Raw genomic sequence first — 23,135 nt, 5'->3', positions numbered from 1 at the left:
AAAATGTTAATAGCAGTTATCTTTGGCAGATTATAGGTAATTGCTTGTGTAATTATCTTCATTTTTAAATTTTCTACAGTGAACTTGTATTACTTCTGAAGTACATAGGAACAAGTCAGCTTTGTCAAGCCTTGTTCAATATATAAGCAACATAAACTCCAGTTTTGAGTTCAGTAGCTATACTTAGAAAATCAAAAATAAAATAAAATCAGACTAAACTACAACTTTTCTTAGAAGCTTATACTCTCACCATTCATGCTGAATCCTCTACATTTAGGGTCATCAAAATTAGAAAGGCCACCTCTGCCACTCCACACTGCACCCGAGCCCACAAAGGAACACAAACACATCCTCAAATTCCAAACCCTGAATCAGAATGCAGTCAAGGCCTCAAGCTGGCAAAAGTGATCTGTAACAAATGTATCTCATAGCTGCTGAAGTGTAATATTACCACCTAGAAGCACACACTAGGACATCAGAATGCTTCCCTCCAACCCACAAAGTCCACTTCATTTTAATGCCTGCCTGCGAGACCAAAAGCAAGGGCATGCTGGGCAGCATGTAGTATGTTGAAACAAGAGAATTTCAGATAACAGGGTACCTGGGGGGGTACCTTGGGGTTCATTGTACTCCAATGCCCTTATTGTCCATCTGAGATTGGCCAAAGTCACACTGTTGATTATTGGCACAGCCATACATGCTGCCCAGCTTGCATGGCTCCACTTTCTACACTCCAGACCCACCCCAGGCCCAAGAAGACCTGCCAGCCGTGAGATGCTGGATGAGTCACAAAACCCTCCAGCTCTTAGTGTTTTCCCTATAGAAATTGAAGTAATAGTGTCCGCCATGCCTCCTTAGAGAACTGTGGTGAAGATGGAAAGGAGAAATAGAGGAGAAGGGAGTTCATGAACTGTAAAACCCTCTTTATTCGAATGGGACCGTTGTCACATTTCCAATGATAGCCTAATGTTGGTAAGATGCTGGCCACCTCTTGATCCATGTGTCAAAATGAAGGATTGTGGTCCATTTTAAGTCATTTTTGAGACCATCTAAAGAGCTGGGCCACAAAAGAACATATCTGCCTGAAATAAAAATGCTGTCTCCCTCAGCAACTACAGACTCTCTTACTCTCTACCTTTGGCTTTAGCTGTAATGGCCCATCCAGGGCTCTTTGTGTTCAGCAATTCAAAAGGATTCACAGTTTCTGCTCCAAGGAGACAACAGTACCTTTGGTTTTTCAATGCACCTGGTACCGATAGCAATGCCAGACGGTAAGGACCACAGAGTCTCACAGCTGAAGCAGGTTTGCTACTTCAGAAAGAATCATTCCTGGCAACCAACCCAGTCACCCTGGAGTCGGGCACCTGCCATACCCAGAGACTCACTCCCTCACATGGCGACCTGCTTCAGAGAGCCCAGCAGCTCAGGCTGTTAGGCATTTTCTAGGTTGCATCAAAATTTGTCCCACCACAGCTCTCTTTCCTGATTCTGTCTTTGCATACCACACAGAACAGTTTTACTCTGCTTTTCCATGAGATATCTTCTCACAACTATTTGATGATAGCTCTCTTCTCTCTGTTCCCAACCCCTGTCCTTCCTTATCACCTTGGTCTGGTCTATCTCTTTATGGGCCACCTTCAAAGGCAGTGCCAAGAACAGAATGAAACACTCCAGATATGGCCTAACTGGGCAGAGGACCGCAGATCTGAATGACCACCTGGAATACCCACTGTCATTTCTAATGGTCTCTAGTCACATCCTGGAATGCAAATGGAGAAGAGGAGTTTTGATGATGCGAAAATGTAGTACACATTTTGAAATGTCAAATGGGAAAAGAAAACTTACTAAGGTATGTTTTTTAAGCCAAGCTCCTATAAGTAGCTGTGTTTAAATATCATCGTGTTCCCTGCTATTTCTAATAAAGAAGTGCACAAAAATAGATTCATGGGTGACCTGGTTAATAGGAATCTCCAAACTTGCTGCACACTCCTTCCTCATTATACAACCAGCTGCAAAAATCAAACACTGTGAAAGGATATTCAAGGTACGTGTCGGACCAAGTGGGGCCCGTAGGAGTCTGAGTCTCAGTAAAGCAGCTGTGCAACAGAAATAGCTTTAAAGGCAGAATATAAAATATGTATACTAAAAAAAAAAATTCAAAGGCAGAAGAGAATATGGCTTTTTCCACTATTTTATATAAAAATATTGATTTGCACAAGCCCATATGCAGTACAGGTGCAATAAAGACCCCTCTAAAATCTACAAGGCCGGGATGGAATACCTGAGTAAGTTAAATTCCAGTGGGAGCCAATTAGTGTGCAAGTGGCATCCTGATTCGTGCATAAGGCCCCTCCTCCAAGAAAAGAGAACTTGGTACAGGTCCCTTTAGACAACTACAGGGCCTGTTTTATGTTCAAAGAGTGAAATTCCCAAGGGGGAGGGCTGCCATTTGCTCCCTTCCTTTGTCTGTTAGGAAGAGGATGATCAGCTTCACTGGCCTTCAGAAGTACTTCAGCTCAGATGGAAGGAAAACCCGACTGGCCCTGTCCACGGTCCTGAAAGAGCCTCTGGAGCTGACCAGCCTGGCCCTGTCTGTGGTCCTAGAGCAGAGACCAGGCAAGGTGTGCATCACTTACTGGTCAGTTCTACTATCCCATCAGAGCTGATGTCTGGTGGTATCATGCTACATTATAAAGCCTTGGGACATTCTGAGGAGGGACACAAGAGGTGCGGAAGAAGGAGTTTGATTTCCTGGATCTGAAACTGCTTTGAACAAAAGGTTCCTCAGAGTTCCCCACCCTGGGTCATCCCAAAACCAGCGCTGAAGATTTGAGTGGCCTCCCTATCACTCCTCAGCACTCACAGAGGACAGCAGTTCCTGCATTTTAGTAAGGAGTGGGGATGGAGGCAGCATTAGAACTAGAGTCTGATCAGATTCTCATTTACGTCCCAGGTCTCTACACAGCAACAGGTCTATGTATAAGTACAGCAGTGACAGTGTGAGATTGAGAGGTGTAGTGAGGTATAATAAATACAGGAAACATAGAAGCGGAGAACCTTTGTTCTTTCATTAATGGTTACTGAGCATGTGCTTTGGGTGATTCACAGAACTGTCTTCCAAATCTGTATAAGCCTTTGAGTGAGGGGAGATATACACACAAATACCTAAGGCACAGGCAAGTGTAATTCAGCCAGTAAGAAGTGCTACAGGATTTGAGAAGAGGGATTATATGGAACTCTTGAAGAAGGTTCTATAAGAGTAGGAACTTTAAGGATGAATAGGATTAGAGTAGAGGGAAATGAGTTCCTCTAATTCTTTTCCCTGGTCCAGAGAAAAATATTACCACTAGTAGGGCATGAAAAGATAGATATGAGGGCATGGGAGGGTTTCATTTGGGAGTATGCAATCATACATGGGGGCAGAAAAATGCAAGGGAGACAGGGATACATGAAGATAGGAAGAGGAGGGATGGGGAAGCAGAGCAGGTCCCAGACGATTATCAAGGTGCAGGGAATGCCTATTTTCAGCATCTTCAGGTGCAGATATGCAGCCTTCCTCTCAGCTTCTTTCTGCTTCTTCTCAAGAGCAGATTTCAGGAACATAGGCTGAAACCCCAAAGCTTCATGGCCAGGAGTAATATTCTTCACTCCATTCTATTCCTGGTGATGTTAAAATAACTTCTGATTCAAAGATGCCAAAACCCTTTAGAGGAATAAGAACATCAGTTCAAATCCAGGTTTGTTTGACTCACCAGGTAGGTTCTTGGGCAAGTTACACCTCCTCCCTGATCCACTGTTTCCTCATATGTGAAACTAGGGAAGCCTTCTCTCAGGGTCACTGAGACAGTTAGAGGCAATGTAGACAAAAAGCATGTAACCAAGACTGTGGCATACAGTAGACACTGAAAAACAGCTAGCACCACCATTATTTTGAATATCATTAATTTCATATTGTCATTATTCTTATTTTCTGGAGGGGTGCTGTAAATATTTAAGCAGAGAAATAAACAGAACCACATGAAGACTAAAGGGGGAGATAACAGTCAGTGTGATGAAATCTTAGCTTTTATTGCCATCAAAGGCTTTCTCTTTTACTCACAACATTACCCACAAAAATAGCTCCTTTCCACCACTGCCAGCTGATACTGAAGCCATATGCCTCTGAGGGCCCCACACTAGTTTAAAATCCACTTTTGTGGTCAGCAGGTGCTGATATTGGCAGATGGAACAGTTTGATGAGATCTCTCCCACCTTTTCTCTTGCCCACTGGGCTCTTCTCGGTGCAACCTGACCTCCAGGGACACAAAGGGAAGTGCTCACCATCCAAAGTATGGATTATACCAGCTCTCTGGACACACAGCTGCTCTCTGCGGCACTGAGGCGGCCCCAGTGTGGCATTTCCTCCACCCTGGTCCCTCAGGGAGAAGCCCTTGGCTTGGCAACCCCCACCAGTGGTTGTCCTATCAGTTTGGGCATTTTCACCATAAAGCTCATCTATAAGATCCAATAACCTACTTTCCACCCACTCTCCCTCACCAGCCCTTTAAAAATGGGACTTATGACCATGTCAGTTTCCACTGAAGAGCTAATCTCATCTTCAGGGACAGACTTCTGAATTCCCAAACTGCCCTCAGAATGACTACAAGCTCTCCAGTATGAGGGATTGTGGTTCCTCTAAGGATGCCCTGAACAGGACTTAACCCTCATGAAAACTCCAGTCCTGAAAGGAATGAAGATTTTATGTAACTATTCAAAGTATATTAAGTGTTGCTCCTGGGCCAGGTAGTGCATAGGGCCTTACCACCTGATTTAATTCCCTCTGAAAGGCATGTAAAGTCATCAATCTCATTTGCTAGATGAGACACTGAGGCTTAGGACTTCAATAACTACCCTAATGTCACACAGCTCATAGGTGGCAGTCAGGTTGCCAAGCCAGGATTGGCTGTGCCCAGGGGCTCCCCTGTGCTCATCTTGGGCTGTCTCCCTGTGGTGGGACTCAGCACAGGAAGCTCCTGTCTGTCCCCTGTTGCCACAGTCCAGGGAGCACCTTAAAAGATTCTGAAAAGGAAATCAGAAGGCAGATATCCTGCCCAGGGTGAATCTGCTGTGGACAGAACCCAGCGTCCAGGAGGAGACTTGGAAGCCATACCTGGCCTCAGGGCTCTGCCTCGTTTCCCAGTGTGCATCTGAACCCAGCTGGGATGGACATCATCTTCTCGCACATTCTAGATTGGTTTCTGCATGCGTTATCACCGTCTGTGCCTCTGTAACTTGACTCACCCTCTGGTCCAGTACCTACTCCTGCTCTCGCTCTCGGTCTGACACCCTGACAATCCATGGCCCCTCTGTCTGGTCTCCCTCTGGTCCCAGTCTGGGACCCTCTGCTAGATGTCACATGCCCACGCCACCAGAGAGCAGCGCTTGCCCTCTGCCTCCCAGCACCTGATGTGGAGAGACTGAACTGCATCTCTTTCCATTTGGACAAGCTGAATGGAAGACTAAAAATGCCACCAATTAAAATGAACCTGCACCTGGTCAGGAATGTGACGCAGACACGAGGCGTGCCACTGCTGTTCCAATTTAGCTGCATTTTAAAGCTGTTGGGACCCGAAAGGCCACTCACATTGTTCCCGCTCTGTTTTATGAAGAGTCGGTGAGCTCACACTCTGCTCAGAGGGGGAAGGACAGAAGAATTCGGGCCGGCACGTTTACACCACAAAACAAATAAGCCTCAGTCTGCTCCTTGGGGATCCTTGTGAGTGTTTGCCCTCCTGCAAGGGCCTCCAATCTGGAACCACCTTGGGTGTTTTTGTGGCCTGGTCTTTGCTCCATTCTCCTTTCTGGCCCTGCCACCATGCTGCCCCTCCAGCCTCCCCAGCAACAAAAGGAGAAAGATTTGAGAGGCAAACCTGAGGTTCAGTATACATGCTGGCAGTGGGCACCCCAGCACCCCCCAACCCCCACCTAGGCCCAGAAGCCTCAGAGGATGAACTGGAAGCAGGGTCTGTCCTGTCCCCTTTACAGCTCCTGCCATGTGAAGGCGGGCGAGAGGGGCTGGTTGCCACGGCAGCAGACCAAGCAGCCTTAGGAAAAAAACCATGAAAAGTACTCCAGAAATGAACGCGTATTGGTCTTCAGTGAAATCATGCCAGAGAAGCGGGGCAGGAGCAGCACAGATGGAGCAGAGGCCCACACCCCACTCTGGGGGCCAGCAGACTCCCACACACTTCCCTTTAATGCACCAGACACCCCCCAGTTGGCCAGGCAGGGGAACCTGAAACCGCCTGTGAAGTGGCTGAGATTTGGGGTAAAGGTCAACACGCGGCCAGATTCAAAGAACTTTTTGATGCCCTGCTTCTCTTTTCCTCCGATCCGATGCTACCTGCCCCCTTCCTGATGTTGCTCAGATAAAGGAACCTGGTGGCCCAAATTCCTCACCATACATCATCCACATGCAGGTGAGAGCTCTGCTTTCCAGGCCGAGCTTTGTTTAAAAGTGAGAGAGACAGAGAGAGAGAGGAGAACTCCCGCACCACTCCCTTCTCTTGCTTGGCCCGGCCAGAAGCTGCATGGCTGACTCACACCACTTGAATAATTGCCTCTTAATGGCACCATTTCCTTCACTTGTAAAACCAGGCTCTGTGATTCTTGACTCTGAGGCATCTGCTACCGCTGGGCACACACGCCTGCCCTCAGCCCTGGGCCGTGGGACTGTGTCTAACAGCCTCGCTCACATATGGCAGGGGCGAGCCCGATGCCATCTGGGAAGGAGAGCAGCCAACTTGCAACAGCTCGGACCAACCCTATGGGCACACGGGCCCCTTTGCCACCTCTGAGGAGGCACACGGGCTGGGTCCTTGCCACGCATCCCTCTTTGGCCCCTTGTCCTTTGTATGAATGTCATCTCCAGAGGAGTGTGAATGGGGTGCAAGGCTTCAGACCGTTCCAGCTGCTCAGATTTTCTCTGCAATCACCAGACCTCCCCGACACAAGCCCAGGACATTACACAGCCTCATGAGGACCCTCCTTGATTCATTAAGTGGACTTGCATTGAGCATTTACTATGTGCTTGGTGCTATCTAGGCATTAGGTTGATAGTGGTGAACAATACCTGCAGGGTTCTGCTCTCTATGAAGGTTTGCATACTAGAATCCAGTATATACCACCCTACATAAACGCAGGGAGGATTCCTTTCTCCTCCACATAAATAAAATATTCCTACCGGGGTAGACGACGGCTCTGGCCCTCCCACATGTCATTCTAGAATCTCCACTACTTGCCCCTTTGGCCCTAGCTAAGACTTCAGTGTTGGACTTTTGCCTCCTCCCAACAGTAGAGACCAGGGATGTATGCAGAGACAGATGGGGTTAGCAGCTACTCCAAAAATGGAAGCCATTCTGTCTGGGTTTCCAGAAAGCCCCTTTGGAGGCCAGTAACTATGCTGGCCTGACGGGTCTGGGCAGCCTGATGCAGTGCTCTCATCAGGGAAAACACTTGTTTTTGAAGGATATTAATGGATAAACTCCACACCTCTGCCAGTTCCAGTGGGTCAGAAGCATTTTCATTTTTTCTGCACTTTTGGGGGGAGACACGGGTGGTGGAGGGAGAGCTTGGATTTCCTATTGGCTTATCACTTCAAGTCAGAGCAAAACCAGAGCCCCCATCACAGGAAGAAAGGGAGAGACGGAGAGCAAAGAAAAAAGATCACTAGCCCCTGAAGAGGAGGTGGGGAGGGGAGGAGACAAGTGAGGGGTGGAACATGCTCCTTATGTTTTCTGTCGCTCATCCCATCAAACTAAAGGGCAGTGCACCCAGCTGGAAAAGCCAGTCGCCTTTGAAAACTCAGGCTCCTGCCCTCCCCACTACCCAAGGAGGAAGGCCAACGCGGCTTCCTCACTTTCCGACACAGTAGCTACTTGCATGGAGCAGGTGTATGCATGCTCAGATTGGGTGGGTTTTCTTAACAAGCTGAAGACAAGACCTTTCTTTTTAACAGTGGATACAAGCTTTCGAAAATACAGTTTATAAATAAGTATTCCATTACTGTAACTTGTTTACATGATTTATCTTCATAAGACTGCCCCTACCGAACCAGACAGATTGAGGGCAAATTTAAATGCAGCTCTTACATCCAGGGCTCGGAGGCAGCATTCTGCACCTGAATGCAAGAGTCGGCCAGGCCGCTGCAGACAACACCATCCCTTTTGTTTTAATCCCTCTTCCAAGCTGCTGCGTGGGCTGTCGGTCAGCCAGCAGACATTTTTAGCCCCCTTCTCCACCACAGCATACTAACTTGACTTGGCTTCTCTGAGGAATCATGTTTGGTCTCGATTTCTCCACTGCTTGGCTTAAAATCAGCAAAATTGTAGAGTCCATGTCTAAGAACCTCGAGTGGCCAAGGTGGGAAGACAGAGGAATTAAATGTTGCAGAGGTAAAGGCTACCCACCCACAAACTGGTAACAGCCTGCACACCGGTCTATCTTTTCCATGAAGTCTTTCAATCAGACCTTCTTTTCTGATCTGAGAGTTGGGTTGAGATCTTGGGCCATTTCGTGCTTAGGAAGTTCGAAGCTAAGCATATAGAAGTATGCGTAGTACACTCATTTAATAAAAAATGAAATAAAAAGGGATTAGTAAAACTTAAAATATCTGACCATACCAAGTGTTGGGGAAGATGTGGACACATTTTCTATCCATTTTTGGATAGCAGGATCTTTTATCCATTTTTGATGGGAAGATAAGCTGAAAATTAAGCATTATCTCATCAAACTAAACAACCTGGCAACTGCACTCCTAGTTTATAGGCAAGGAAAGCTCTTGCTCACAAGCAACACGAGGCATGTAAAGGATGATGACAGTAGCGTTGTTCAAATAGCAAAACCTGCAATCATACCCAAATGCACATGCACGGGGGGCAAGGGGATGATAAAGCAACATATAGTCACAACATGAATGAGGTACAGCAACACCCCAGAATACGGATGAATCATAGGTATATTAGATAATATTTCCATGGGAAAAGTAAGTCAAAGATACACTGAGATCCTTTTTATAAAGTCAACAACAACTAAAATAAAAACATTTACATCTTGCAGATACTTGTAGATAAGGTACAACTCTAAAAAGTGGCAGAGTAATGATGATGGGATTCAGGCTGATTACTTCAGAGGGGCAGGAAGAAAGCATCACATTATAGCAGCTTTGTTTTAGGGGTGTTATAGGATGAAGGGTGGTAACTGATAGCGACAGATAGACAGATACATAGCAAGAAATATAGATATAGATTGATAGATGATAGGTAGGTAGGTGGATGGAGGGAGGGCCAGACAGATGATAGACAGCATGTATGCACCAATGATGGGAGGTGATTTCTAGAGATGAATCCTCCACACCCTTCTGTAACAGAGACATCATTATTATTTATTTTTTCCTTTTCATCAGCCACAGAAGATTAGGCTGGATTTTTCATCCTCTCTCGCAGTTAGCACACCATGTAACTGAGCTCTGCCCAACAGAATATGAGCAAAAGTAATGCGCACACATCTAGACCCAGCCCTTAAAGGCCTGCTGCATGAGCTTATATCTGCTTTCCCTTCTCCAGGCCGGACACTGAGGTCCTGGTCAACCGTGAGAGCCGCATGTCAAGGAAGGCTGGGTCTCTGAAAGCCTAAGTTCCTGAATGACTACCTGGAGTAGGGTCCTGTGTCCCCAATCTCTGGTCCCACTGGGCTTAACATGATGGAGAAATAAACCTCTAAGGCACTAAGCCACTATGATTCCAGGGTTAATCTAGTAGTGCCTTAACTAAATCAGCTGGAATATTCGAAGCTTGGCATGCCTAGGAGACAATTACACAGAAGTAGTCTTTTTATCTAGTAACACCTCTTTTGTGCTTTGTGAGAGAGTTGGAAAAGGCCAGAGACTTTCTAGGGTCTTAAACTGGAGAGATTAGATTGTGCCATTGCCTCTCTCGCCCAGTGCTCTGGGTGGCAGCACTGAAAGCCCAGGCCTCACCAGGAAGGCCCACTTGGGGCAGAAGCCACCTGCACCTCCTTTGAAGGGGATGGGGTCTTTTCAGAGGTCTAAGAGCAGGTGATTTATGGAAAAATACAGCACCATTTTTTGTGCCCTGGTGCATTGACTAGGAGTCCCTCTTCAAACACCAGAGGCCCTTCTAGGAAGCCTAATCTATTTCTCTTTAGTTCTGAGCATGTTCATCTGACTCACCCCCTGACTGGGTGCTGGTGTCTTGTGAAATCGGCTTTGCCATCTGACAAGGGGGCAAACAGAGCAGATGGTCATGACCACTGGGATGCCAGGTAATGAGCTAGTGCCTCACATCAGAGTCCCAGGGTCTTGTCACCTTGCCAGAAATGACAGCTTGGCTGTCTGGCAACAGCCCTGATGTTGGGAGGAGGCACACACCTCACCAGTCCAGTTCTTAATGCAGTTACACTTTCAGAGTCTGGGCCTGACTCAATTCTTCTCGCCTTTTCAGCTGAGGTGAGCACAGACTGGCAGTTTGCATGAAATGAAACCATACTGGTAGAGATATATCACCTGGCTGGGCAGTTTCTGGCTTGGGGGCAGAGTGGGCACATCAGGTAGGGTCTGGGTAATACCCTTTTATAGCCTCTGCCCATCAGTTCCCCTCCAGTCCCACCCCTGACTCAAAGGCAGTTCCTCTACCCCTCCTGCCCACGTAGTAAGGCCAGACTGACCCTATATCAATGCCACCACCCTGCCTTCCTCCTGCCTACCTTCCCCACTGGCTAGAACTGTGGCTGCTTAGTGGGATTGCAGATCAGTCTCATGGAAGGGCTGGCAGGGAAACAGGGTGAATGTCAACACTTCAGGTGGCAGTGGAAGAGAGAAAGAAAGTCGAGACAGGGCAAAAGCAAAGGGCCAGGGACTCAAGCATGTAGGACTAAATGGATTAGAGAGACTGAGACTGCATTCCAAGACAGAGAGGAAAAAATAAATCACAAGAAAGGACCTTACAGATCATCTAACCTGATTCTTCACGTTCACAGTGAACACAGAAAAGGCACCCAGAGGATTATGGGACTGACCCATACTCACTGTGTAAGTAAAAGATAGAAGATAAAAGATAGGTACTGTCTTCCTGTCCAAGGAATCATCTTGGGCAGGGAGGAACCAAAGTCACCCTTTCAAACCCTGAGAAAGGTTCACAGATGCTTGACCTTGACGGGTGGTGCCAAGATGCCCAACAAAACCCTCTTCCTGCATCAGATGCCCAGGGAGGCCGGTGGGAGGGGCTGAGCAGAAGGAGCAGCACTGGGGCTGGGGAAGGCCTGGCCTCTTCTGCCACACCCTCGGATTTTGAGCTGAGCATTTATCAAGAATAATAAAGCTTGTGACATGTGAGGATGGTAGGGTCAGCATGGGAAGTGAGTTTAAGTCCTGACTGCAGGTACAACTGAGAACGAGCAACACAATTCTTAACACAGGCAGCAATTCCGATCTCCCACCCCCCAGAAATAACAGGCCGTGTTCTCAGTGACTCACTTACTGGCTGAGCGGTCTGCACCCGGGTTAAGGTGAGTACTTGGAACTCCTCGGGGTGGGCAGGGAATTGCAGACCCCAGGCACCCTTCTGAGGAACAAGTTCTTGCCCTGACTTCTGGGAGTGGAGTTGGCAGTCAGGCTTCATCTGTCCACCCTCCAGGAATGGCCTCTGCTGCGGACAGCTGCCTCACCTGAGGCCACACTCCTCCTCAGGGTGACCTACACCCCATGAGTGATGAACACAAGGGTGAAAAAGCCAGGTCACCGCAGCCCAGGCCGGATGGCCCCAGCAGGCCACAGCAGCTCCCGAACTGCACCCACCACGCCCCGCACAGCTGGCCAGGCTGTGGAACCCACACCAAGCCCTGCTTCCCACTCCTGCCTCTGCTCCTTCCTTGCACACATGTGCACCCCAGGGTCATTCCTGGTGAACATGCTGAGCACTATACCTTGCAGAGGGTGCCCCCTGACACTCCCTCCCTGTGACGTCTCTTCTCGCTTGCCTGTTTATGCAGCTCACCCTCCCAAGGCAGTCCCACGGCGGACCTCACCTCATCAGGAACCAGAGACCAGACTGATTCCCAAGCCCCAGGACTCCCCCTGGGGTCCATAAACTTAAGCTCAGAGCAACATTTGAGCCAGACCAGGCAAAGAATTGTTTCTGGTAATGCTTTGTCCTGAGCTAGACTCCACACTATGTAATAATATACAAAGAAGAGACATATGCTGGCACTGAATCCCATTTCCCATTCTCATGATCTGCTTTCTCCAGTGTGGTTACAGTTACTATCATACCAACCTGAACAGATGATTCTAAGTCCCATAATGTCAAATAAGTCATATTTCAGTAACACTTCCTACCCACTGCTTAAAATATTTTCTTCCCACACAGTTATTCCTAATGAGATATTTCAAGCCACCTGGCACTGGGGGAGTTCCTTGGCTAATCTTCCCTGGAGTCTCACAGGATGGAAACTACAAGCTAGACCCCACTGGATACTGGTGGCAGGGGCAGGAAGAGCAGTGATATTGAAGCTCCTTCGCCCTGTAAGAGATGCCCTTGGAGGTAGCTTTACATCCACGTAATGTGACCTGGGGTAAAACATGCTCCTTATAATGTGTTTTTGAAGGGAACACACCCGAAGAGTTGGCCCCGGTTACCGGCTGGCTTTCATCCAGGACCTTAGCTGCTCCTACAGTTTCTGATGAGAACCAGTTTCAAACCTGAACAACTGCTAATTCCCACAGAAACATAAATGCATCTGGGGACCAGGCAAGTCGCGCTACCAGCTAATTCCAGGCACTGCAAAGGCTCGCCCACCACCGCTGACAATGCGCCCGGCTTGCTCTGCACTATCTCATTGAAGATTACACTGCGCTTCCTCCGCTTTGCCCCGCTGATCCTTGGGTTAGGCGTCCCCTCCCTGGGACATTCCCCTCCTCCTGTCACCCAGGCTGGGCTGGGGACCCCTTTCCAGGTTCTACTAGCTCGCTGTATGCCCCCACATGTAACAGATAGAGGGCGCTCTAGCGATGGGATGCTTCCCAGGGACGGGGAGCCCAAGGGGGAAACTCTCCCTCCTCTGTAGGAAGACCCAGCACCATTCTAAGTACCTTAGCTAGTGTGGCAATAGCAAAGATAAAATGAGCTGGTGTGGTCAGTCATGTCTACATAGAACTTTCTGTTTCTATGATTTGAGTCTCATCCTTAAAATTATTAAGAAGAGCCCAGAGGGTGGTCCCAAAGAAAACAAGCCCAAGAGCCCCTCCGGGCTGACGCGGGGAGGGCCCCTCTGAGCTGACACGGGGAGGGCCCGGCAGTACACACAGGCACCTGCAGAGGCATTTCAGTGCCTTGGAGTCCACACAGGGGCTCCACTCTCAGCCTACAAACTGAGGCAAATGTGCACAGGAATAGGTCTGGAAGGGAAGGTTAGTATAAAGTCTTGCTTCCCCCACCCAAGCCCCTCCTTCCCACTGGGTCTTAGCTGGAACAGGGGGTGACACTGAGAAAAGTAAATAAATGTGTTTTCGGGTAAGAGCAGCCCCCCAGAGGGAGCAGGTGAGTTCAGTTTCCCCTCTTCTCCCTGAGCACACCTCTGTCATGAGCCACACCATCCTGCGGCCTTCATTCAGCCTCTCCCACTGTTCAGACCCACCAGTGGAACGTTTGGGAAAATGCTGCTGGACATGTACCCTCATGATCCACAAGTACTGACTGTTAACAGTTTGAATTTGCTTCTCAAAAAAGGTATGCTGAAGTCTTAATCCCCAGGATGTGTAAATGTGACCTTATACGGAAACAGGGTCTGTGCAGATGTAATGAAGTTAGGATGAGGTCATACTGAACTGGGGTGGGTCCTAATCCAACAGCTTAGTGTCCTTGTAAGAAGGGAAACTTAGACACACACAGACTGGGGAGAAGACCATATGGAAACAAAGTGGAGCTTGGAGGCAGCAACAAGCCAAGGAAAGCCAGGGACTGCAGAAACCACCGGAAGCCAGAGGAAGCAAGGAGGGGCCTCCCCTAGAACCTGCAGAGAGAGCATGGTCCTGCCAACAGCTTGATTTCTGAGAATATATATATACGCACATATATATATTGGTCAGAATATATACTGACCAAGCATTTTATATCACACTCAATAGTTACACATACTGATTTTATTTGACCCTCACAATGACCTTGGGAGGTGGTTACTGAGGCCCAGAAAGCCCACGGACATAGCCAAGGAAAGGTCAGCACAGGGTCCATATAACTAGTGTAAATAGAGTAGAGACTCAAAGTCTGTGTCTCCTGACTCCAAATCCAGCCATCTTTCAGAGCTTTTGAATCAGACTGTTGTCTCCGCATTTGCTTTAAGGATTTTCTCATCCTTAGTAAATCATTCAATTATCTTCCTTCCCTCCCATTTGCCAAAAGGAGAAATAATGGGCAGCCCTGATGGAATTGCAGATTCCATGGTCAGGAAAGGCGCTTGCAGCTGCTGCCTGCCCGGTTCTGCCACAGATCCCGTCTGGGTTGCTGTACTTGATTTGGGGGTCAGAAGAAAGCAGTAATTTACAAGCTGTCTTCACCTGCTAGTGTCATAAAGAGAGTCCATCGGCAATTCGGCACTTCTAATCACTTAATCCACTTCAAATCTCTGCAAGAGGAAGGTGATAATTATGGAGCTCCAATCTGACTGGTCCTTGGCTGGTTTTAAGTAAAGCAGGGTCCTACAGACTATTACAAAATATATTATTTTAAGTGTCCTACAAGGCATCACTAGCCCCAAAATGTGAGACCTGTGCAGAAAGAGAAGGCCAGGAAATGATCTGGGTTTCCATCTACCCCTTCTCTCCACATAATGCCAACCTCTCAAAACCCCTGCTGCTAGGATCTTCATCATAAACCGGACCCAGGCCGCTCATCTCATCACTCTGATGCGGGCGACCTCTCTGGTCATTGGCTCAGCTCCCTGACAAAGGCCCTGAATGTATAATGTACAGGTGCTGCTGGATCAGAAATGCAGCACCATCTGTAGGCCCCCGTGCCCAGCTCTCTCTACCAGGTGGCCTTTATAAGCTGGACATGAGGGCTGGGAGGGAGCTGAGGACAGATAAATGCAGTCCTGCAATCCTGGTCTCACCAGGGAGCAGAAGGCATGAACGCTACACGCCCAGGCTGGACTTCAATCTTTCCAAAGCTGCAGAAGCAAATTCTAAATATTTCAGGCTTTTATCCAGGTCCTCATCACTTCCCCAGCCTTCAACTCCTACAATGGTTATTCAGCAGAAGCTCATTATTAATTCAGCAGCTGTCATCTCTATGTACTCAAGTGGCACACCCAAGACTGGTCCTCATCTTCCTGCAGGAGAATTTGTGCCTGCAAGTCACCGACATGTCCTGATGATGTGAGAGACTCAGAGATCCCCTCAAGAGCCATCGATGAAATGAAAATGGGTTGAATGGACTTTGGTTTTTGGTTGGCTGGGAAATTTGAGGCATGACTAGAAAATAAACCCGGTGGGGCAGCACACTAATTCTCAAGACCTGTCCCTAACTTCCTGCCCACAGGGTTATCGGCTGTGTATGCTCTACAGCCAGAAAACCAGGACTCACACGACCAGAACTGGAATGATTCCCACAAGCCCAACCAGTGGACACAGAACATCTTCAGCTCAGCCCAGGGACTCTGCAAAGTGCCAAGGACTCAACCCACAGACCTGACACTGGTAAAGAAACAGAGGAGTCAAATGAAATAACAGTTTATGCTTCATTAGCAACAAAATTCTCTAACTTACCAAAGCAATCCCACATGGCGACATTGGGCCCCATGTGCCGAAGTAACAGGACTCTTCCAGGAAGAAGGTCCTCTGGTGACCTCGGTGCTGCAGACTGTGCACTGACTTGCACTTTTATTTTTCACTTAAGCAAAGATACTGCATCTCCGGTGCACCACCTGGGGGGCCGTTTGGATGCAGTCCCGGTTAACACAATTGCAGGTGCCGAGAAAGGCTCTGAGCTGCATATTAATTACCAATAAATATCACATCTCAGCCCTTATAGCCTCACCTTCCAATTAGTTCCATTCCCCCATTTCCCTGTGACTTGGATCTTCTCCTGAAAGAAGTGTACAGATGCCCTGGGTCTGTTCCCAGAGCGATATGGCCCAACAGCATCAAACAGAACATTTTTAAGCATCTTCATTATTATTTTCAATAGCTTTACTTCTGTAGAGAAAATACCCTCACTTTGAGATTGACGCTCTGCTGATTGCCCACAGAAGAGGACAAAAAGTTAAGTTATGAATGGGTATCTCCAGGCAATTACTAACACCCTGCCCTCAGGTCCCTGGCCTCCCAGATGCCATGTGCCAGTTGGCAATTTTGCTGCTTTGGGAAGATAATGCAGCCTTGGCTGCAGCTGGTGAAATGCTCTATCAGACCCGCAGCTTCAGGTGATGGCAGCTTCTGAAGTAATAGTGGCATTCTGTAATTTGCAGGCAAGACAGTTGCTTGTGTTCAGGCAAGATAGTTCTAACACAGCAAGAGCCCCAAGGGGCCGCTGGGGGAACCGTGAAAACCTGTGTTCACCGTCCCGAGGAATCACAAAAAGCCTGTTACGAAATGTTTCAACCTGGTGGATGAAATGCACTTGCTATTTAAAAAAGAAAAATGGAAAAGAAAACTACGGTTGGAAGGAGCAGGGAGCATGAAAATGTACTCAACAAGGATAGAGCTGAGCATCCATTAGGACGAGCCCCCAAAAGTAGGGACCAGCCAACTGACAAGTGGGATCTACGCAGGCAGGAAGTGACACCCCTCCTCATCTGAATCCTGGAATTCCAGGGTTTGCATTTCAGCCTCTTTCAAACCCAGAAGAGGCAGCCCGCACTAGCCTTCCTCAGGCATTACAAAAGGGCAGGCAGCCCTGCCACAGGAGTACTAAATCATCTGCAGACCTGCAGCCTCTGCTGGGACCACGGAGCTAGCAATTACTTGTGAACTGTCTTCCAAATACCAGCTCCCCGAATAACACTTGTTTTTTTTTCTTACAGCCTTTTCCCAATTTCTTTGCCCTCAGTCCATTGCACTATTGCCCAGGCCTCCCAACTGGACCAATGTCCAATACCCAAAGAAGACAGAATATCCCCATTTCCCTATGTCCTTCTCGAACATGAGGGAAAAGAGACCAGAAGAGACCCTGAATTCAGGTCTGGGGATGATGGAGGCCTGCTCCACAGAGGGAGAGGGTTCCCTGTGCAATGCCACAGCAGCCACTGTGCTCTGTGAGGCTGCTTCTGAGGGCCTGCCTCTGGATTTCTAATTAAAGTCACCGGGTGTCTGATCACCTCTTCTATGCAGAATAATTAAAATCACTGCACTGTGTATTTTTCATTTCCTTTATTAAATGGTGAAAACTGTTAAGGACCCACAGCAAAAGCATTTTGACTCACTCCCCTGTGGCATCCCTGGGGTCACGAGGGCCTGGCTTTTATCTGGGTGGAGACCCTGCCAAGCACCGCAGGAGCAGGGGCGGCGAGGCCCAGGTGGAAGGACCCAGGTGGCTGCTGGGAAAAGGTTTCCGGAAGACCTCTCGGGGGCCACTGACACTGCCCTTTCAACCTTTGAAGTGCATTTTAAGGGTAGACAGCGTCCAGGTAGGTCTTTGTGTGAAAAGGACAATGAAAAGTGTAAATTCAGGCTGTTCTGTTTGGCCTTTAAATGCATCTCCCTTTCCTGAGCCCTTAAGAGACAGAATCCGGGTGATGCAGTCACCGGAGGGAAACAGTGTTGCCACATTTCAGTCTCTCTACCTAGACAGTGAGCATAGTCATATTTGCCCTGAGAGTCACATTCAGGTGTTATAAGGATTAAATGACACATTATATGTGCAAACGCCCCACAAGCCACAATGCCCTGCGTGGTGCGGACAAGTTCCTTGTGCTGCTCTTGCCTCCGTGCAGCTTTGCGTGCGCAGAGTGGGTGCCCGGCGGCTCCCGAAGCAGTTCAGTCTCCCGTTGGAGCAAGGGGCCTGGGGGAGGGCGGGAAGGCGAGCAAAGGGTTTTCTGGGAGCTTCCACACCTGCCTCTCTGTGAGCAGAGCTGCTCACTGCATCTCTTGGTCACTTTTAGAAGATGCTCCTTTAGGCCGGGGGCAGCCAGCTGCTCTCCCACGGAGCTCCACTCCGGCGGTAACTGCGAGAAAAACGCCCCGCCCCAGAGGACTTAGGTGTTCTCTGTAATCGGGTGCGGAGGCAAATGAAGGCGCCTGCCACGGTGACCTCGGTCCTGCGGGTGTCCTGGGCTCCGCCTATGCGTGGGAACCAGGCCCCGCCACCGGGCGGCGCGCGCTGAGCCTGCCGACAGCCAGTCCCGGCCTGCAGGGCTCCGACAGGGAGAGCCAGGTGCAGCCCCGCTGGGCCTCCGGGGGGCGCTAACCTTAGGGATCCCTGAGGTCCATCCCAGACGCACACAAGATACGGCCCTTCACTTAAGCCCCAGACTTTTCCTCAGAACCTCAAAGACCAGGCGACCTTCCAGCAATGGGAAATTCTGAAAATGAGTCAGGTTTGTCCGCTGGAGCCCTTTAGGAGCCCCTGCTTTCCACCTCCTCGTGCCGGCAGCCATCCTGGGGAAAAGATGCGAACCCTTCTGGAGGAAAAGGAAATCTGACAGAGGAATGAGGGGAAGGAGCTCCAACGGTAAACAGTGGCCGTCAGAGGGGAACGATTCCGTCCCCAAGCGGCACCCGGCCGTGAGAAAGGAGGCCGCGTGAAAGCTCTGCTCTCCATGGAAGCCACACTTGGGGCTCCCGGACCCCCGCCTCCACACTCCTGGCCAGTGGTGACCTCGTCAGCTTTTCGACCTGGACACTCCCAGAAACTCAATATAGGGTTTGAATTAAGTAAGGCCAGTTAATATCTCTCTGTAACACAGGAAAATTTAATCAAGGAGAACTTTATTTCTAACATTTGCAAACCTGGGAGGCACAGCCTTTGGCTATGAACCAAGGAGCGGCCCAAGAAAACAAAGGGACAGGGTTGTTTTTATAGTAAAGATTTCTGCCCAGATTTCCCCACATCCATGGATGCAAATGAGGGATGCAGGCTTGCCTGGTCCTGATTGGTTGATGCGAGTGGACACTGATTGGTTGGCTTCCCGTGTTGCCTGCTCTGCGGCAGGGAGCAGGTGTCTGTGGTCCAAAGCTCACAGAGTGTGGGGCGCCCTGTTAATACGGGGTGTCCTTTGGGACCTCAGTTAGCCTGACTGAACACATTTTGCTTTCTGGCATCAGCTGGATTTTGGAGGAGACAGAACTCACTTGGTTTCTTATTTCCACAGGCCCACACTAACACCACCACCCAAAAAGATAATGATTATTTTCAGTTGTTTAAGAGAACCCAGAGCAATGGAACTTTTTGGAGAAAAGTGGGTGGTGAATTAGGCACGAATCAGACATCAGTATATAGCAGAGCAGGAAGGCACAGGCTCTGGGGACACGGGCATGGAGGTATGATTGTTGGCTTTGCCATTTGCTAAATACAGTGGGCAGTCATTTAATCTCTGACCCTCAGTTTACTTGTCAATAAAATAGGGATAGTAATAAGCACATCATGTCATTGTGAGGAGGACGAACGCAGAGTACTAAGAGTTCTTGGTGCACATGGGGGATTAAATAAATGGCAGCTACTATTATCTCTATTACTACCAACCGTATTACAGCTTGGAGGGGATCCTGCAATTCCTCAATCACTCCCTTCCTCTATTGGAAAGCCCCTTCGCTATGGTTCCTATCATAAAAACAAAAGCAAGGCCTGCATCATTCCAGCTACCCCTAAAGAATCTGTCTTGCAAGGACCCCAGACTCAGCACCAAGGGAGCCCCAAGGCCCCCTGCAGGTCACCGCTCTCTGCTCCTGGCAGATGGCAAGTCACACAGGGAGGACAAGCTGCTCTCAGGCCGGTGGATGCCACCCCATGTAGGCACCCCAAATTGCCAGGTCACAGCTGCCCAGAGAGAGCCAGAGAACCCAGCAGGCAGACCTAGAAGTGAGGTGGGGGCAGGAGGGGCTGGGGGAGCAGGAAGCTAGGCCCACCAGCCTCTTCCCCAGCTTGGCACTGGCCACGGCAGGCTCTGGCCACTCTCCACACAAAACTGCCTGTTTTCTCATCTTTAAAGCAAGCATGGCCAGACACTCCACAATGAACCATCTTGTTTTCTGCTTTTCTGAGTACTTTTATTATTTACTCATAATATATTTATAAGTAATGACAGTCCTCCACCCACCTCTCTCCCACGGATACAGAAAAGAGGAATAAGATAAAATGCTCTATGCTTCCCAGGAGAAAGAGATCAAAGGCATTACATTTATATCTTTTGGGTTCCAAAAAATTGTAAACTGGTTACCCAATCATGCCACCTGTCCCCTGAAGAACACATACCAGTCCTGGTTCCTAGATGTTCCCTGTGCCTCAGCCATCCTCACCATGTCCTCACAAAGGGTCTGGGGAGAGAGGACAATTCACCCAGATGGCATTACTCACTCCACCTTCTCTGCTTCCAAATCACTATGACAAGCAAGAGGGATAAGAGCAACAGTGTGTGTGTGTGTGTGTGTGTGTGTGGCTCACGTGGAGCTCCTCCAACACCTAGATCAGTGTCTTGCACAGAGTAGGTACCTGGCCAATTCCTGCTCAGCTATAGTTGGCTTGGATATACAATAGGACTCAGACCTAAGTTGACTCCAAAGGGAACTACTGAACACCTTCTGTGAATTCACTGCCCTCCAGATTCCCCACCTCTGGGAATGGTACGGCCATTTACCTGCTGTTCAGGACAGAAACCTAAGATGGCTCCTTGCATGCCCTTTCCTTCCCACCCACATCCAATCTATTAGCAAGACGTGCTGTGTCTAACTCAAAAATAGGTCCTGATTCTGACGATGTCTTACCATCTTCAGCAGTACACCTGGAGCCCAAGCCCCCGTCATCTCTCAACTGGTACTGCAAAGCACCTCGGGGCTCTCCTTGCCTGCATCCTGCCACCATACACTACATCCCTCAGGCAGCTGGGATGATTTCACCAGTCAATCAGATGCTGTCACTCCTCTGCTTCATGCCTAGGAAAGCTTTCCAGGCAATGAGAATAAAATCCAAACTCCCTACCTGGCCCATGAGTCCTATGTAAGCAGGACCCTGCCTGCCTCTCCAGTCACATCGTCCCCTAATCTCCTCACTCACCACCTTCCAGCCAAGCTGGTCTTCCCTCCGTCGACTCCAAGCTCCTACCTAGAATGTATCCAGCTGCCTTCTTCCAAATATGGCCACACCCCACATATGCACCCATCCACCCCTCTCCTGCTAACATTGCTCTCTACCATGTCACCCTGTTTTCTCTAGTTTACAGCACAGACCAGTACATCTGCTGTGAGATGGAATATCTTGGTGTTTGTGTTTATTGCCTAACTCCAACAGAATTTAAGCTCTGTAGACAGATTCCCTTTATCATATGGATCACTGTATCCCCAAGACAAGGAATGCTATCAGGTACATAATCGGTATTCAAAAAACATTCATGGTCTGATTAAACTATGTGACTTGATCAAGTGTTGTCTCCCTACCCAGCTCGTTTCTCTCTGAATTTAGTTTTGCATACCCATGTGTATTTATAGATTATGCTGGGGGGGGGGGGGGAATAAACTCTCCAGAGACATTATGTAAACCCTCGACCTTATGACTATCCGTGCAGGCTAGCAGTTGGCAAATACAAACATTCTCCTCTCACAGAACATTCTAGGTCAGCAGTTTTCAAACAGTTTGTCTTCAGGACCCCTTTATACACTAAAAATTATTGAGAATACAACAGGGCAATTATTTATGTGGGACACATCTATCAATATTTACTGTTAGAAATTAAAACTGAAAAATACTGTAAAAATATTTATTAACTCATTTAAAAATAATAAACTATTGCATTTTCACATATATCTGATATTTATATAAAATTACATATATTCTAAATTCAATATGGTATCCTAGATTGGATCCTGGAACAGAAAAAGGACATTAATGGGAACACTGATGAAATTCAAATCAAGTGTACCATTTAGTTAAAAGTTGTGTCCCAATGTTAATTTCCTAGTTTTGACAAAATTTAGGATGTTAACATTAAGAAAAACTGAGTAGAGAGTATACAGAAACTCTCTGGACTGTGTCTGGAACTTTTCTATCAATGTAAAACTATTTTAAAATAAAAGGTTTATTTCTAAAAACTGTACTTCAAGAAAAATTAGTATGAGGAGTGGCATTGTTGTATATTTCTGCAAATATCTTATGTCTGGCTTAGTAGAAGAGAACTGGATTCTAATATCTGTGTCTGACATCAATCTGTTGTGATATGCTTTTTTGGTTGAACTATAGGAATTGAATGAGTTCACACCTCTAAGTAGTTGGGAAGGGAAGATTCAATAGCCTTTCAGATAATCATGAATATTTTTCTTTAATACTACACCAACATTTGATAAGACTTAAAAGTTAGTTGCAATGTGACATATGAAACCTTATCAATGAACTTTTTGTACTCTGTTACATTAAACTCTTGTTGGCTTATCTTGCATTTTGGAGGGTCTTTTACCCATCGATGATTTCATTAAAATAAAACATGCATTGATCATTTGGAAAAAACTACACTGACTTACATAGATCTTCTAAATGTTGGCAAGTTTCATACTACAATATCAAAAAGAGAACATTTGTTAATATCAACCACCTCATCAGAAAAGTCTGCTAAGGTTTAGGAAGCTATCAAGTTCACCACAAGAGATACAAGGTTTCCAAAATTCTGATTTCCTCTTGAATGCTTGAATTTTATCACTGGCAAAAAATACAATCACTTATATTCCTTGAAATGGCAAGTTCCCTTCAGTCACTTTTAAGAAAATGTCTCCCAAATATTTCAAACAGAATAGCCACAGTTTGTCCACCAGCCATTTCTCCAAGTAAAAATAGGATTCTTGAGAAAAGTTCTGAAGTCAGTTCACAACTCAAATAACTGAACAAGTATTTTTCCTCAAGATACCCCTTGTGTACCCCTGGAACAGAAGTCCTTTATGCATAATT

General features: G+C 47.7%; 1 protein-coding gene across 3 annotated transcripts in view; it reads right to left on the bottom strand.

Moving 5' to 3' along the window:
• The window catches only part of ZMAT4 (zinc finger matrin-type 4), a 335,038-nt gene that overhangs the window by 273,248 nt on the left and 38,655 nt on the right, over positions 1–23,135 (bottom strand). The gene's annotated exons all lie outside the window — the stretch shown is intronic.

This window comes from Manis pentadactyla, chromosome 7 (genome assembly GCF_030020395.1).
Source record: "Manis pentadactyla isolate mManPen7 chromosome 7, mManPen7.hap1, whole genome shotgun sequence".
In the NCBI taxonomy this organism is placed as follows: domain Eukaryota; kingdom Metazoa; phylum Chordata; class Mammalia; order Pholidota; family Manidae; genus Manis; species Manis pentadactyla.
The sequence above is the reverse complement of the archived record's forward strand: the minus strand, read 5'-3'. Positions and strand labels throughout refer to the sequence as shown.